At 40.2% G+C, this 16,611-nt stretch overlaps 1 protein-coding gene across 12 annotated transcripts in view; it reads right to left on the bottom strand.

The window, feature by feature from the left end:
* Nucleotides 1-16,611, bottom strand: part of vav2 (vav 2 guanine nucleotide exchange factor) — a 256,224-nt gene that overhangs the window by 130,167 nt on the left and 109,446 nt on the right. The window lies entirely within an intron of this gene.

Here is a 16,611-nt window from a genome sequence, read left to right as displayed (position 1 = left end):
CAAAAAAAACATATGCTACATATCATCATTGATAGTGATTTGACATGATTTTATGTGAGTTTACTACATGCAAGAGATGCAGACATGAACAGATGGAAATTTGCTGCAGCAATTGAAACTTCTTGAGCAAAATTTTGCATTCATCCTTAAATTGCATAACTTAAAGCCTGAGTAAAGCAATGCAAAATATGTTTTCTGCTTTTGTGACATAACTGTAATATTAGCCACCCAGCTTAATATGAATTATTAATAAGGTTGGCAAGCATGCAAAATAAGATCTTTAATGAAAAAAAAAAACAGTGTTCTCTGCTCTGAAATGCCAATGGCTCTGATTAGCAGCTTTCACAGCAGCCAAAATGAATCATACTAACCAGGCAAACAGACCTCATTTCTTTTAAACCAAACAAAATGAGTTAAATACATGTGAAATCACAAACATGCACTGTAGTTTCACCACTTTGTGGCCGTGGATGGAGATACCTCTTATGATAGACTAAGCACACAAGGGAACTTAGAGTTATTGGCAGCCACATACTGCCAACAGTGGCACCAGATGTTGGATGGATGGGAGGATGAAGAGGACGGAGGCCAGGAAGGGAGGTTTTGGCTTCATTCACTAGTCATGGAATATCTGTGAATCCCAGTTTGTCAGTGATAAATGGTCACCATAGAGGCCTTTTGTGGGGACCCTACAACTCCCGATCGGAATAATATTTAACAAAATCTTTCCAACATTTCTACATACTTTCATATTATTTTTAATAAAATTAAATATAGAGACGGAGCGGTTCTGCAAATTCTGGCATCCAAGGAAGATGCCTTTATATAGCTAGCTAGCACACTGTAGAATGTAGCAGGTGTAGTAACTCGTATGTGTTGAAGGAGAACCGTGCAGTGCGTTATCAAATCATGACTTCTGAGCGGCCCAAAAAATTATTCGACATGAATTGATGATAAACAGTTTAATGGTTCAACTCTGAATTTCTCAAACAGTTCACTCTTAGTGCATGTTCTCAGCAATTTTAGTCTGATGTGATTTGTTTAGTATTCTTAGGGCTATTATGATTCATTCCAACGTAATATGAAACAATCTTTCACCTTACTTGGAGAAGTTTTACCGTGCAGACGTCAGCACAGGCTAGCATTGATTTAAAATTTCTGGAGCTCCAGGTAGCTGCTCATTTAGTCCAGTTTCTCTCTGTTCTCTCCTTTTTTTCCCTGTACAGTCGTGAAGTGAGAATTTCTCTGGCTTTAGCTGAAACACTTTCAACATGCACGGATGGTATGTGCTTCAGTTTGCAGTTTTTTTTAAAGCAAATCCACTTCTGTCCGTGTCTACTCATGTCTTTCAATTGACTTTGTATGGAATCAAAGACAGTGGAATTAGATTAACAGGTCCAGAAGGACTGAAACATGGGATTGATTTACTGATTTGACATTCAGCTACAAAGATATGCCATTTCTTATTTATCCAAAATCTAAATAATTGCAGTTGTAGCTGTTTTGTTTTTTGTTTTTTTGACGGTGAAATAGCTTGGAAGCTGCTGCCTTCATGGAAATTGAGTATTTCGGGGAACGAGAGCCTCACTGCTAATTGATCTGATATGAGGCGATGGGCCTGTGTGTGTCTCTGTTGTTCTAGCGGCGAGATAATCATGATCCATTTCCCAGCCAGCCATCCAGGGCCAACATGGTGCATCCTAATATAATCCATCGAGCTGGGTTTTCTCTGGTCAGATAAGTGCTGTAATTAATTACATTAGAGGGAGAAACTTCATTAGATGGCAAGACCTTGGCTTCAACACACCTCAGCCTCACCGACCCTTTTCCAGTCCAATTCATTCATGCGTTTATGCGCAAGCTCCCCAAAGGAAAAAATGGTCACTGCATGCTGGTTTTTTTTTCTACACTGACAACGTTTATGGAAGAAAAAGTGTTTTCATTTTAAAAAGGCAGGAAATAAGACTGCATTTCTAACAGGAACCTCAAGAGCACAAGGTACTAAAATGCATATATTTCCACAATACAGAGGGACTCCTTTCTCTTCCTCAGATTGCTTTTTGCACCCCGAGGTTCTTGATTTTTTTTTTCTTTTTCCAACTGTATGTTTTGAAAAGCCTTTTGGCTCCAGGGACTGTTCATAGAAATGTTTCCCTATAAAAGACACATAATTTAGCATTCACTTTGAAACAATCAAAATTTTTTTGTCTATGAGGTTTCATTTCCTCAGCAAACGCTTTCACTATTTATTGAGCAGAAACCAGGCAAAGAATAAGAAACAATAAGAACATACAGAACATTACAAAAGCAGCATCATTATTGCTGTTTACTTGCGTGTGGCATATGTTCTATACAGGGCACACAATGAATCTATCTCAACTGTAACCCCACAGCCAGACAGAAATCATGTACCATATATGAAATGTGCCACAGGGTCAAAAAAATATGAATTTATGTGCTCAACTCTGCTGAGAAATGAGGACCAAGGAGAGGCCTGAGTGGCATATGACCAAAGGAGGGAATGGAAGGGGAAAAGTAGGGCAGGCCATGACCTCTGCTCATGAACCTTCTGGAAGAGAAAAACTGCTACACACGCATCTCTGCTCTACCTTTACTGTGTTTGAAATTCATGAGTATTTTTAGAGTGTGCCATATGTACAGTCTATTTTTCTTTCCACATCAGGCTTATTGGAAGGTTCAGAGTGGAAAAAAGAAGAGGTAGAAGTCTTTCAGACAACTGATGTAAGTCAAAAACCATCATCATTTATTTCTTCCTGGATTACCACCAAATATGCAAACACAATGAAGAAATAAGACATATAAAACTAAACCACAATAAATCATGGTGAAACAGACACAAACAGACAGGAGCAGATGCACAGGAGAGTGAAAGAACGACCAATAAAGTGAAGATAGCATTTCTCAAGTTTACAATAAATAATCACAGCCACAATATGTATTTTACAATGCTAATGCCAGCTAATGACGTGGCTAGATTTTTGGGGTTTACACAATTCTGTAAATTAAATACAAAGAGTGGGGAGAGGTGTGGCAATTGTGTCCAGATGGGGTGGTCTACGTAGTGACATCCAGAGGCTCTGAATGTCATATACAGCACCTGTAATTATAAATTGTGTTAATTTTGATAATGGTGCTTCAGTTTCACTACATTAAGACCGGGAGCCAGCTTTTGCAATACCAATACCACACAAGCAGCTCATCTAAATATAATGCGGATAAAGTGAGGATAAAGCGGAGTACAGAGAATGGATGGATGTTATCAGTGTTACCAATTACAACATTTTCCATCGATATATTTATTGGAAGATGAAGTGGTGGAACCTATCAGTCTGTTACATTTTAATGGTTTTAACCTGACTCATTTAATGAGAGACCATCTGTTCTACACCACCAGTGTTTTTGTTGTAGGAAACAATTAAAATTTACATTTTTCTCATCTTTACTCTATGATCTACACAATCTGCAAAAGATATAGCACTAAAAGAAATCCCAATCATTCAAGTCATTCTTGAAGAAATAATGGATCATTATTTATTGGGAAATTTCAATTCCGAATCATCTCTAAAGATATTACCAACCACTCATAGTCCAAGCAAAGTCTGATAATCTGCAGTACAAGACCAGAGAAAACAACAACACAACGACAGAGATCATAAGCCCAATTTAAATGCAAACACATAGTCTTGACCCTGAGCAGCAAAGCAGCCACTTAACAATTACTGCAACCTGATGAACTCACAGGACGCAGAGCTTTGTTCTGCAGACACTATATTAATGACACGGGTACACAAGACAGATCAACAGCTGGACTTGCAGAATCAATAAAATATTCAGCCGGCGGCTTCACACTCAGCTAAGCAGCCCGAGCTGTCCTCGTTGTTTATTCAGAGGAGCAGCAGCAGCTTGTTTGTCCATAATGAGCTTCCTCATTAAGGTATGGAGGGATGGATCGGCAGAACGAGTGTGTGTCAGAGGGCAGGTAGGCGTTTGTGGGAGAGGGAGATGTTGCTGTGTGTGTTTGCGCTGTCGGTTCTGTCTGCTGTTGTGTACCGGCGAGCGTTTGGACTCCAAAGAGTCTGGAGGGGATTAGAAGTGAGCACAGAGTCAAAACAATGATCCATCGGTCTGCAATGTGTGTAAATGATCTGTTGTCTGGCTCATTGCTGAGTCCTAAAAACCCCACCCTCACAATCAGGTGTATTGATTCTTCAAAAGCACCAAATAATTGCCAAATGATAGTGCTGTTGATTGACTGATTAACCACTGTAGCATCTGACATGTTTGTCTAATTTGCATATGTTGGATGCCATATTTTGCTTTTCTGACTTCATTAAACCATCAAAAAAAAAATCACGCAACAATCACTTTTGCCAGCTTAAGCACTTGCCAGCACTGTTTTCTTACTCAATTTTGAATACAAATTAGAGTTTTGATTCTGGAATTTAACGGACCGAATAAATATTAAATGACACAAAGTGACGCCAGATGATGAAAACCTTGCTTCTTTGTTGTGCAAGCATCTTTTCTTTGTTTCATCGTCTCTCTCTCCCTTCCCCTTTCATTCCTACAGTCAGTCTTTTGGGATAATGTTGGGGTTGAAAGGGAGGGCGCAGAGTCCAGCCGCGGGGAGGAATCGATTGTTGAGTGGAGGGAAGAAGAGCGGCTAAGTGGAACTACTCTGACTCCGGAGGGGGGAAGCGCTTGGACGACTGCCCTGCTGCAATCCACTACATGCAAAAATATATCTACTTAAACAACACAAACGCCACTCTGCATGCAAGGACAGGGCGTGGGGTGATTTACACTCAGAGTATGGTCAGGATTTACAAGGAAAACAAATCCACAAACTATAAAGCACTTACTCCTTTAGCGTCCCTGAGCTGCTATGCAATGCAGGTTTACCTCAGCTGGGGCCAAAACAATACCTCCGTGCTTCAAGGTCACGCTGAGACCCACATACAACTACAGAGAGGTAATCCAATGAGAAAAAGCCGACTTGTCCTACGCAGGTATAAACAAGCGGGTCAGAGGTCAACCTATCGCTGGGATCTGCTCAAATCTCCAATCGCATTTTCTGATGAGCTTAGAAGTAGGCTAGAGAGGTCTATAAGGGATTCCACGGCTATCTATAGTGAGCGTGTAATGATAACCCACCATGCAATAAAGTCTCTATTCCAGGAGGTCTTACAGGAAGGATTTCATAAGGGAAATTAGTCATTCTGACAACCGCTTTATCTACTTCTGCTCTCTGAAGACGATCTCCTTTTGCCTCAGCCACTGCCCCATCCTCTCTGTCACTTCAACATATGCAAAAGAACATGAAGTGTTCCCATTAAACAAAGTAAAACTGTCAAACACTGCACTTGATTTCACCATTTTTTTAGGACATTTCCTGAAAAAATAATACCATATGTACTTTCTAAATGCTATTCGGCATAACTCACTCTCTAAGCTGCGATTATTGGAGATCCCTGAGGACATTTAGTTGTACAATAAGCGGCGGCATTTCTCTGCCTGGCCCTTGAGAACTGCTATAGTGTCTCCCTTAAATTTCAAGGATTTGCTCCTTTTTATCAGTTGTTGGTGTCCTCAAATGAGCACAGCACTGATCCCTGTAGGGTGAGTCAACTTGCAGCAGGAACTGGTTAGATTGAGTGTATTTTTGCTTGCAGCAGTGATTCTCCCACCATCAAGTGAAGCGATCATCAGCTCCACGACATGGAACTCAGCGGTGAAAATTAACAAGGCCATCTTCAATCAGCTGCAAGCATCAGAGAGTGAGCGTTGACGGACGACACGCATGTATTTTAGACATTTGCATCAGCTGTTCCAGGCCTCTGTATCGACAATGACAAGATTATTCATGAGCACCGCGGTTTGTTTATGTCGATTTTGACACAACACAGCCACGGGCGTCGTTTATAATGCTTTATATAGATGGATACACAGTGTAAAGTCAAAACCTACATCACAAAAACAAGCGATATGACTCAAGAGCTCCTTTGTGATTTAAATGCTGCACAAAGAAACTAGCTGTGGCAGAATCTGTATACTAGCAATACTAGTAAAAATTATTCTGTTGTTGGTTTTTTTTGTTTGTTTTTGTTTTGCACAGCTATGTAGCATCCCTGAAAATTGTGCAAAGCAATTCCTCGGCTCATAATTCATGTCGAGTGGCAGTGCAGGGAGGAGCGGTGGCCAGAAGGGTGAGGAGGTTGGGGTGGAGGACGGGCATGAAGTGCATCATATTTTCATGCATGGAACTGGAATTTGTGTCCTGCTTTTTGTTCCCACGCTAATGGCATCTCGTTGGGGATGGCAAAATTGCTTGGTCAGTCTATCACTTGAAACAGTAAAAAGACACAGAATGCCATAAAATCTGGTACACACAACCGTGGTCGCCATCAGATGATAAAACTTGCTGTGTTTGTAGAGCCACTTCGCTTGTGATTTCATGGCATTCCATACACACTCAATTCAATGCAATTCAGTTTTATTTATATAGTCCCAATTCGCAACATATGTCATCCCATAGCACTTAACACAGTAAGGTGAAGATTGTACAAAAACAGAAAGGAAAACTCACCAATTAAAAGTTCCTTTGGATTCCCTTTGAACAAGCAGTCAACAACAGTGGGAAGGAACAAAAAAAATGCTTCCTTTAACGGGAAGAGAAAAAAAAAACAACAACCTCTGATAGAATCAGAGTCAGAGGAGGCAGCCATCAACTTTAACTGGTTGAGGCGAGTTGATGAATAATCTGGTCACAGCTTTCTTTTATACATTAGTCTTCTTGCTTGGTTTCCTACTTTCTGTCTCTCCTGTGACTACAGATCCTTAGTATTGCTGTAATTGCCCATTACCATCATCTCTCCCCAACACTAAGTATTTTAACTGCCCAACTTTTACTTTCCCTTTCTACTGGTTCATTTACCATGATTGGGATTTTCCTCCAACTTTAACTACACCATAGCTACTACCCTCATATTTTGTCAAAGGAGGAAATGTATAATCGGTAGTTTTGCAAGGTCATGGAATCATTAACATACTTGTCTGGGTTGGGCAATGAAATTAGTTTCAACAGATTTCCCATCACACTTTTCATGACATTCTCGGCTACTTGTTTTCAAGCTTCTAAAGTGAAATGCGGCAGCAGCCTGATCTGAATTTACATCATTTAGCTCAAAAATAATCCCAAATGGGACTTTCTGCCTCCCCAAAATATTCGACATGAATTGTGCAAACTGCAGAGCTGTTTGCAGTGGGAGGAGAGCTGTTTTGGTATGTTAAACTGAAGCATCACGGGACAAATGAAAGCAGGAAAAGGAGAAACTCTCCACTCTCGAGAGGTGTGTCTGAATAATTTCAATTGGAATTTAGATGTTTTGTGCAGATACAGGCAAGGACATTGTATTTCAGTGTTGAAGTTGCAGATGGAAGCCAGCAGTTCTGGGCTCTGACAGTCCGGTGAATCCCAGGTAATCCCAGGGGGAAGTAGCACAGGGGGCACTGAAACTTTCAAGCTGACAAGAGTCCATATGGGACATTGTGCACCACCTTGACAGGTCACAGCTCTGTTCTTTGCACCCCAGAGGTGGATGTCAAGGTGGGAATCTCTCACTGGATGTAGGTGGCATGTATGCAGAATATGTCAGTGTATGGAATAAAAGTTTCAGATGTATAAATAATTCAACACTATGATCTTTTAGAAATAAGAAAAATCAATGTCTTCTTTTCTACTGCCCTTTTCTTCCTGCGAGGCCTGATCTTGATGTTATTTTGGTTTTCAGATCTGCTGAGATACTGCAGGCCTCCATTAGCTACTGTGAGAGGAGGTCATTAAAAACACAGACATTGTTGCTGCTTGGCACCCACATCCTGCCTCCGACGCCAAGGACAGAAGAAGCTTCAAACGTCAATAGAGTCACAGTGCAACTCTGACAAAAGAGGAAGGACAAGCAGAAGAAAAGAGGAGAGTAATCACAGCAGGTGTTGATTGATTTGTTTTTCCCACAGCCTGTTGCACATTTCCCCGAACTAACTTACATCAAGCGGGCAGCGGGGTGGCGATGGCATCGTTTTACTGCAGGTTGGCGCGCTGCCACGGATGCACAGTCCTGCCTGGGGTGTCACAGTGCGTGGTGTGCCTTTTCTTGGCAACAAATTACAGTCTAGTGTGAAAACTTTTCTGATATATCTTGTTTTTTTTGTACTCTTTCTTCGTCTCATCAAATCCAGACAGGCACTCAAAGGCAAATCTGGTTTCCTTTATCGATTTCACGGAGATAATGTCCAACAATTACTGCATGGGAGCGCAGTGGCATCACAGATTCACAAATATATTTGTAAATATTAAGAATTCGGTTGTTTTCTCCTTCCAGTCTGCCGACCCACGGCTGTCTCATGACTCATCCTGTCCTTCTGATGTGTCTCTGATGTGATGATGTGATGCTGCATTAGCCTCACTGCTGTATTTGGTTGATGTCGCGTCCTGTCCTCTATGCTGCATTTCATCTGACTCTGCAGCGGCCCATTAGCCCTTACTGTCTGTCACATTATGTGTAATGTGAATCCAGCAGAGCACATCAGTATCTGTCTGTATCTTAAGCGGTCTGTTTTACACCTGTGATTCACTGACGACGCTCATTAAAATATTTGCCGACAGCGACGACTACCCCAGCGTGGAATAATGCTTGCTGCATTTCTCTCATCAGGTCAGGATCAAAACTTTGCGGAGCTTTGTTTGGAAATATTTTTACATATTTTACCAGAGGAAAACTCAGTGGTTCTGTAAAACATCTGAAAGTCAATGAGATGGAAAAGCAGCATGTCGGTTCATGGAGAAGGTTTAAGAGAAGTTCAAAGCTCCCTGTACTATCAAAACCCCTGATTTAGAGATAAAAACAAAAGCTATGAGGAGCTATGATTGGGATTTTAAAACAACAGCAAATCAAATGAGTACATTTGTGTGAAATTAGAGACTTGTAGTGATGATTTTTCCCCATTGTAGCCAAGCAGCAACCTCCAGGGCTGAAATATGGAACCAACATAAAAAAGCCAAAAACTGCAATTCCCCTAATGGCCACTTGAGGCTGCATCCAAAAGTGAGTCAATGCCCATAGATCCTTATGTTGAAACGCTCAACTTTACAGCAAAAATAAACATATTTGCAGTCTGGTATGGAACATGGTTTCTGTCATGACAGCTAACTTCAACATTCATGGCTAATGTACAAGATCTGTATTATTATAGAACACATCCATTTAAATTGTATTAAGGTTTAAAGTTATGCACAATAAAGGATATGGCTGCTTTGAATAACAGGTTGGTGCAATCATAGGATGTCAAATCCGCTTATCTTCCACCTCTCTGCTCATTTTTGGATTAAGGCAGGAGTTAGGAGGAATCAGGCACTGCCAAGGTGATGACAGCGAGAGCAACCACTTTAAGCTTTAGGGTGATAAGGAAGAATAATGCATCTTTACATACATTCAGTGGTTGAATCTGATCATGAACACAACAGACATGAAGTTACTGTTCAAACAAAATGGAAAAAAAAATCCCCACGTATAAGAAGCTTGGATGAAATAAAGGTTGGTATTTTTGCTTGACGAATAAGTCAACAAGTTAACAGACTGCTGCTCTGACCATCTGACTAAGCTGGATAAATTTAACCTTCCTGGATTTTTATCACCCTGGAATTCACAGTAATGACAAGGACTGAAAGGGGAGAATAAAGGAATAAATCCATGTTCCATGAGCACTTGTAAAATGAGATCCATTCTGCCACGGTAATCTCTTAATACCTTTGTAAAACCTGTGCTGTGATATTAATGATGGCCCAGAGACACGAGCACTGATCCACAGAGGCGCGAGTTGTAATAGCACCAGTTAATGAAGCTGAAAGGTGTCTGCATCAAACATGACTCCGAGCCATTTCTCTCGAGTTTCACTTTGTGTCCTCTACTTTTTAGATTATATTAGCATCTATTAATGACCCGGGCCATACTGCAGCAGTCATCACCACTTTTGTTCCCGCTGCGTGATGACATTCATGCTGTCACCTCTGCTTTGATTAAAAGATCAAACCAAAAAATGAGGCCTCTGCAATAAATTCACACTGAGTGAAAATATTGTCTTCGCCTGTGAGGGGAGACGGATTCAGATAAATGAGAGCAGCTAAGTGCGACAGAGATGGTGGACTAAAATGTCTGCCAGCTTCTTGGGTCTTTGGTGCTCAGTGGAAAGATACCCTGGAGGCCTGTTTGACTGACTTATGGAGATTGATCTTCTTCACACTAATGCTCAGAAAGAGCAGAGCAGGTGAGGCATTGACTCGTATTGGGACTGTGGAATCAAGACTTTAGCACTGATCTATAATGGATCAAACCCTCGAAGAAGGAAAATGAACAGAGATAGAAAAAAGGACTATGAATGAGAAATGAAGAAAGAAAGACCAAGAACTTCTAGAAGGAGAAAAAGAAAAATGAACATAATGAAAGAGGTTATTGTACAGAGAAAAGCTGTCTGTGTCTCAGATTTACAAGACATTATAGTTTCATGCCGTAAACTACAAATTGCATATTCTACCCCCAAGACATACTGAAAATGTCTAGAGTGTAACCAACAGCCTCAACAGCTGTAGCTTGCCACTTTTTTTTTTAACACCCAATAAAAATCAACTGTCATATTTGAAAAACAGCTGAGACTGACAATTTGTTGCAATGAACATTTAGCCATTTTCTTGGTAAAGCAGCCACAAGCAAAGATCATGTTGAAAAACTCCCTTCACCAATTGTTTTCAAAGTCTGTTTACAGCATGTCTGCTGCAGTTAGTCAGACCTAAAAGTTGACATTTAACCGAGGCTAACCTTTAATCATCTCCTGACATCTTTGCAGCAGAAAAAAAAAAAAAAAAAAAAAAGAATCATCTGTCATACTGTCAAGAATAACTGCTGTCACAGAAAGTCAAGACAGGGAGTTTAAAAAAAATACCAGAAAAAAATAAAATAAAATTCTGACCGCTTCTTAAATTTTGACAAGATAGTGTATGAGTATCAGTCTACACGACAAGCTACAACAGATGTGGAATTTCTAGTGAAAATAACTCCTTTACAAGAGAAAAGACTTTAAGGATGATCACTAGGTTATATATGGAGCTCAAGAAATGTTACCAACAGGTAAATTAGTGGCAAAAAAAAAGTTCAGAAATGCTTTTCACAAAAAAAAAGCAGGAAAAGGGTGGGCAACTTAATAAGAATATTTTAATCATCTATTTACTCGAAAAATGTTGTCTATTCATTAGAATATAGAGCTGTTCAATATCATTTGTCCTTGCAGCTGCTAAATACACTCATAAAGTTTTAAAGATGATGGCTTGCTACTTTTCTACTGAATAAATGAAACAATTAGGCAAGAATTTGGGCTGATTCCATTTTAGTTAAAAGTGTTTATGCACACTGGACTGTTTGGCACATGTGCTGTTCCTGTAAAGATCTTTTAAATGTCAATTAATCATTTAGATTAATCAGTTAATCAGTAAAATAGTAAATCGATTAGCTGATGGGACAAAAGGCATCACTTAATTAAAACCCTAGAGACTGAATTTGCAATAAATAAAACAGACAAAATGAAGAAAGCTGTGAAAGAAAAGAAGCCAAACACAGGAAAAATGGAGCGTTTTTGCTTTTTTTTAAAAAAAAAAAAAATCAGTTAGCTTAATAATTATCCAACTAATCACTTTAGCACTCCATAAACGAGAAATATATTTGGAAATTCAGACTTAGAAGTAGAAATTTGAATGCTGATGCACCTGCTGGATGTAAATAACATGAAATTATGATATTATAACTGCAACAAACTCACTAAAAAACCACCAAACAGTAGGTGTGGTTAATAAACTTAAGCTACACTCTTTCATACAGACAATATCTGACTGAGATGTGGCGCAACAATAAGATAACTGCATGTACACGTGTAGTTATACATTGAAAAAAGATGATACGCATCCCAAATGGGGATGACACGGTGGGTTTTGATGCATTTCCTTCCACCACACGTCGAATTGATTAACATTCATCTCTGTATGAGTGAGCGGAGACAGCAGAAAGCTTGCATTGCATCTTACAAACCCACGGCGATCGATCGGGCCATGAGCTGATGGACAGAAAAGGAAAAACGAAAAATGGTGGAGGCTGCTAGTCTGATTGAACAGAGAACGCTTGACGAGAGAACGGGACCTCTACAGAAGCAGGAAACGAGAGAGGTGAGAGAACGGAGTAAACAGTGAAATGAAAAAAAAAGTTGGAGGACATTAAAAACAGCAGAAGCTTTTAACCAGGCCTGTAGAGACGCAGCAGGCTAGCCACTCCATTAGCGCCTGTACCGAAGCACTAATGACTGTGAAGACGGCATCTAGCACACCTTTCACACCAGGCACAATGTGCTGCAGAACAGGCTGTGTACTAGTTACTCTGAACAAGAATATAGACTAAATAATGGTGGATTCAAAGCAGAAGAGCAGCCTTAAGTTCGTACACCACCGTGCTGTTTGTCTGATTGTGTTTGAAAACAGACAGTAATGCCATATACTGTATTCTGCATGGACAAAGGATGCTAAACCCCAGTGAAACTAGCTAATCGGGAAATCTGCCTATCAATAACTCTAAGACCCATTACGTAGCCACAAGATTTCAAGACATGCTACTCCTGGGAGCTTGGAAGTGTTGCACTAGGGGTGACTAATGGCGAGGTATGAGGAAAGATACTAGATGAGGTCAGTATGGCAGATGATCTTCTACCAGTAAAACAAAAGGATCTTGTTGAAGTTCAGTACAGTACTGTTTATAAGGTACTTTAAAACCTCTTAGCCACAATTTGCCATAGTCTACATCAAAGCTTGCACACATAAACAGACATGATCCACACATTTTTTATTAGGAATTGCACTTTCTGAATATATTATAACCTCAAATGTCCATCACGGACGCAGCACACAGGCAAAACTCTGCTGATGGATAACAGAATATAAGAATGGATGATAGAATGGCTATGATACCTACCGGGAATAGACACTTTATCAACAGCATGAGGAAATTGTTTGACAATAGATGCAAACTGCCTTGAAAACACACAATGAAAAAGGTAAAGTTCGGTTACACTGACAAGCAAAAATGTGCTTCGTTCCTGGCTCATTACAGCCTATGATACCTCTTTACAATGAGGACATCTGTTGCTCTCCCTGTAGCTTCCACATAGAATTCTCAAGGTACACTAGTCTGCAGCCAGCTGGGCTTCTTATTGCACCTTTCCACCCAAAACTGTGCTGTTGGCCTTTCTGGTCTAAAGAACACCCATAAATCTGTGTGTCCCACCACCTCCACCTACAGCAAGCAGCACACTTTTAGCAACCTGGTCCAAGAACTTGATGTTGAGGTGTGCAGAGTATCTTTCTGGTGACACCTGGTTCTGAGCAGAAAGTAATCATGGATAATTCATCATACTTAATTAATTAAGTATGTTAGTTAATTTGGCAAATAAGGTTAGGGTTGCAGCCTGCTAAGTAACTTCCCGAAGTCCTAGATTCAGGAAGACATTGCCCTCTGTTGAGAAATACTCAAACACATAACAGTCTGCAACTTATGGTTTCCACATCTCAGTGTTAAATCTTTTAGAAAGTTTTCCCAGCAAAGAGGGGCTGTTGCAGCAGCACATTATTGTACAAGTTTGGAATGACAAGTTCAAACATCCCATACCATATCCTACTGTCAGCATACATGCACTGCACTGGATTATAGTACAGCTGTAATTAACAGCTCTGTGGATCATATCGTATAACTTTTTGACCATTTCACAATTAATTGGATGTTTACGAAGTCAGAAAACTACTTTCTATTCAAATAGAAGTCCAACAGAAAGCAGATGTTTCCATGTTTAATGAATAGTGGCAAACATCATCGGTTGGATGGGCCTCCAAGCATGGCACGACTGTCTTGTTTATCTGAACTCTCTGCTCTTGTGCTTCTGCATTGTTATCTCACCCGCTTAATCACCCCATTCTCAGAGTGTATTCGCACTCCTCACATTCTCCTCTTTTCATCTTTTGTTTCATCTCACTTTTCACTCTCGTGGCAGACATTCATCAAGCATAGATGGCCTGCATCATTAGTTTGACTTTACTCCCATCTATCTTTGCACTCCCGTCTCTTCCTCTCCGTCTCATCCCCCGTCCGTCTTCCCGAAACAGCATCTGACACTCGCTTTGACTTGATTTAGGTGAACACGACAGGCTCGAATCAGACAGTTCGGAGAGCATTTCGACTTCGCTGTAAATCCATTATTGGTACATTCAATTAGCGTGGTGCAGAGCAGAGCACCATCGCGCAATAACATCGTTTGGTAATTAAGGCAGTCATTATTTTAGAAGACAGTACTCTCAGCAACTGTAGATTGGTGGCGTGTACTCATTTTTAGTCGCCATGGTGATAAACATCTTCGGAGCATGAGCACCTGACTTTGTATATGACTGGTGTTTAATTAATGAGCCAAAACTGACAGTGTCCTACAGGTAAACCCATTATTTTTGCATAAATGCATTTCGGGGACAGCAAGTTTTAAATGATGCATTTTAAGCTAAATTTATTTTAAACCACAGTTGAATATAAAGCTGAAACATGTGTCCATGGGGTATTTGTTTGCAGGGAAAGTCTTGCAGGTGTGTGTGCCCGAGGCATGGTGAGTATTTGTCCCCAGATTAGGCCACATGTCAGCAAAAAGAAGGACTGCGGCGTCTATTTTGACACTGGATCATATGTCAAGGGATTTAAAAACAAAAAAATAAGTCCCCAAGCTATCATATTGTAGAGTTTGGAGCAAATTGGCCTCATTGACTGTGTTCATAGCATCAAAAAGACTCTCAATCAGGATCAGGTTTACCTCTGTAGTTGTGTGCATGCTTAATTGGACAAAATGTTCCCGACAACAGATTGTCAAGGATTTGTCAGGAAAAGAAGCACGTCTGCTTGTGATGGTGTGTACTGGGTCAAATTTGAAAAAAAAAAAAAGGCAGCGCACAAGGGAAATAACAGAGAAAGACGGAGAAGGGCATTAAATTTAGAGTTTGCACGGTGGCTGATTAAATCTTCCTGAATAACAGGACGACGTAAACACTCGGAAGCTGTGCCAGATCTGAACAGATCCACTAGAGAGCCTCTCAGTTTGACATAATCTGCTTTGTAATGATTGGTTAGCTTTACAGTTAATAGCAGTCAATCCAAGCTCTCAGAAAAACAAGGGAACACAGTCACATTATGCACATTCCCATCTCTAAACACCCAATCAGGTTGCCTTTAAAGGCTAAAAACAAGACAGAGTACAGTTTGGTCCTTGTTTTTCTAACTTGTGTCTGCTGCTGAATCGATCTGAAAACTGACAAGTGCTGCTGCAACTATCCATAAACTTTTCCATTATGGCCAAAACATTTAGCAAAATACTGAATGTTCAGCCTTATGTAGCTCACAGCAGGCAGCCAGACTTTATGGGTTCCCTTCAGATCTCGGCCCTAAAAATACTATATTCTTGATTTTTTCTTCTTTTTTTTTAATATGCAGCAAAACAACTTTACTCTTTTCTTTTTTCTCCAATTGGATCGTTTTGTGTCTGCATCCATCTTCTGCAGCTATAATGTATGTTGTTGTGCTTGTTGAAGCTTTATGTTATGGGGAGCTTAAGTGCCGAATGCGATCAACGTAATCTCCCAAAACGTGCCCCTGACTAAGGCCATTACTGTTTCTGTGTGACACTTTTATGGCTCACATTTTAATCTCTTTTTTTCCTCACACCAAAGCCACAAAACCAAAGTCGCCATGCCATTGTACGGTACAATAACAGAAACATTCATTCAAACTCAGGGGCCCATTATCGCCATCACATGCTCACAAAACATCCTCTCCTCTTAAATAAGCATGCAACAAAGCAAATAGCCCTGGCAAATCAATTAAAATGTGCTGTGCGTACAACAGGGTATGTGACTCTGTGTGTGTGTTTAAGAAACTCTGTGTTTGCTTTATCGCTGTATTACTCTAATAGGTCACAGAGATTATTCGGCTATTACAGCTCATTTAGATGGTCATTTATGTGTTAATCCTGAATCAACATAAGACCAAACAGGTCGTCGGCAGGCGGCAGAGGATGAATCCGGTACTTGACTAGTTCTCCAGAGGCCGCAGGAATAAATGTTGCAGGCATTTTTTATTCTATTAATTCACTGTATGGACACTTAGCTCTTAGCTAGACAATACTAAATCGAGTCACTTTTGAGGTCATTATCATGCAGTTCACCAGGAAGGCTTTTTATGTGCTAATGATTTTCATGAGCTAGTGACAAAGAATTAGAGTTTTGTCAACAGTTAAAAGGAACATTTGGCAGAGAAATCTATGCTTTGAGGCTTGGAAGTTGGCCGTAAAGAGTTTATATTATCCTCGTATTTTCTTTATATCTTGTTCTGCAGCATATTCCACTATTGCTCTATTCAAGTGTATGCAATCTTTATTTAAAACCCATTTGGGCTCAACTATATCTAAAGATGCAGC

The sequence above is a fragment of the Acanthochromis polyacanthus genome, chromosome 18, assembly GCF_021347895.1.
Source record: "Acanthochromis polyacanthus isolate Apoly-LR-REF ecotype Palm Island chromosome 18, KAUST_Apoly_ChrSc, whole genome shotgun sequence".
Taxonomy (NCBI): domain Eukaryota; kingdom Metazoa; phylum Chordata; class Actinopteri; family Pomacentridae; genus Acanthochromis; species Acanthochromis polyacanthus.
This window is presented reverse-complemented; position numbering and strand designations above follow the sequence as displayed.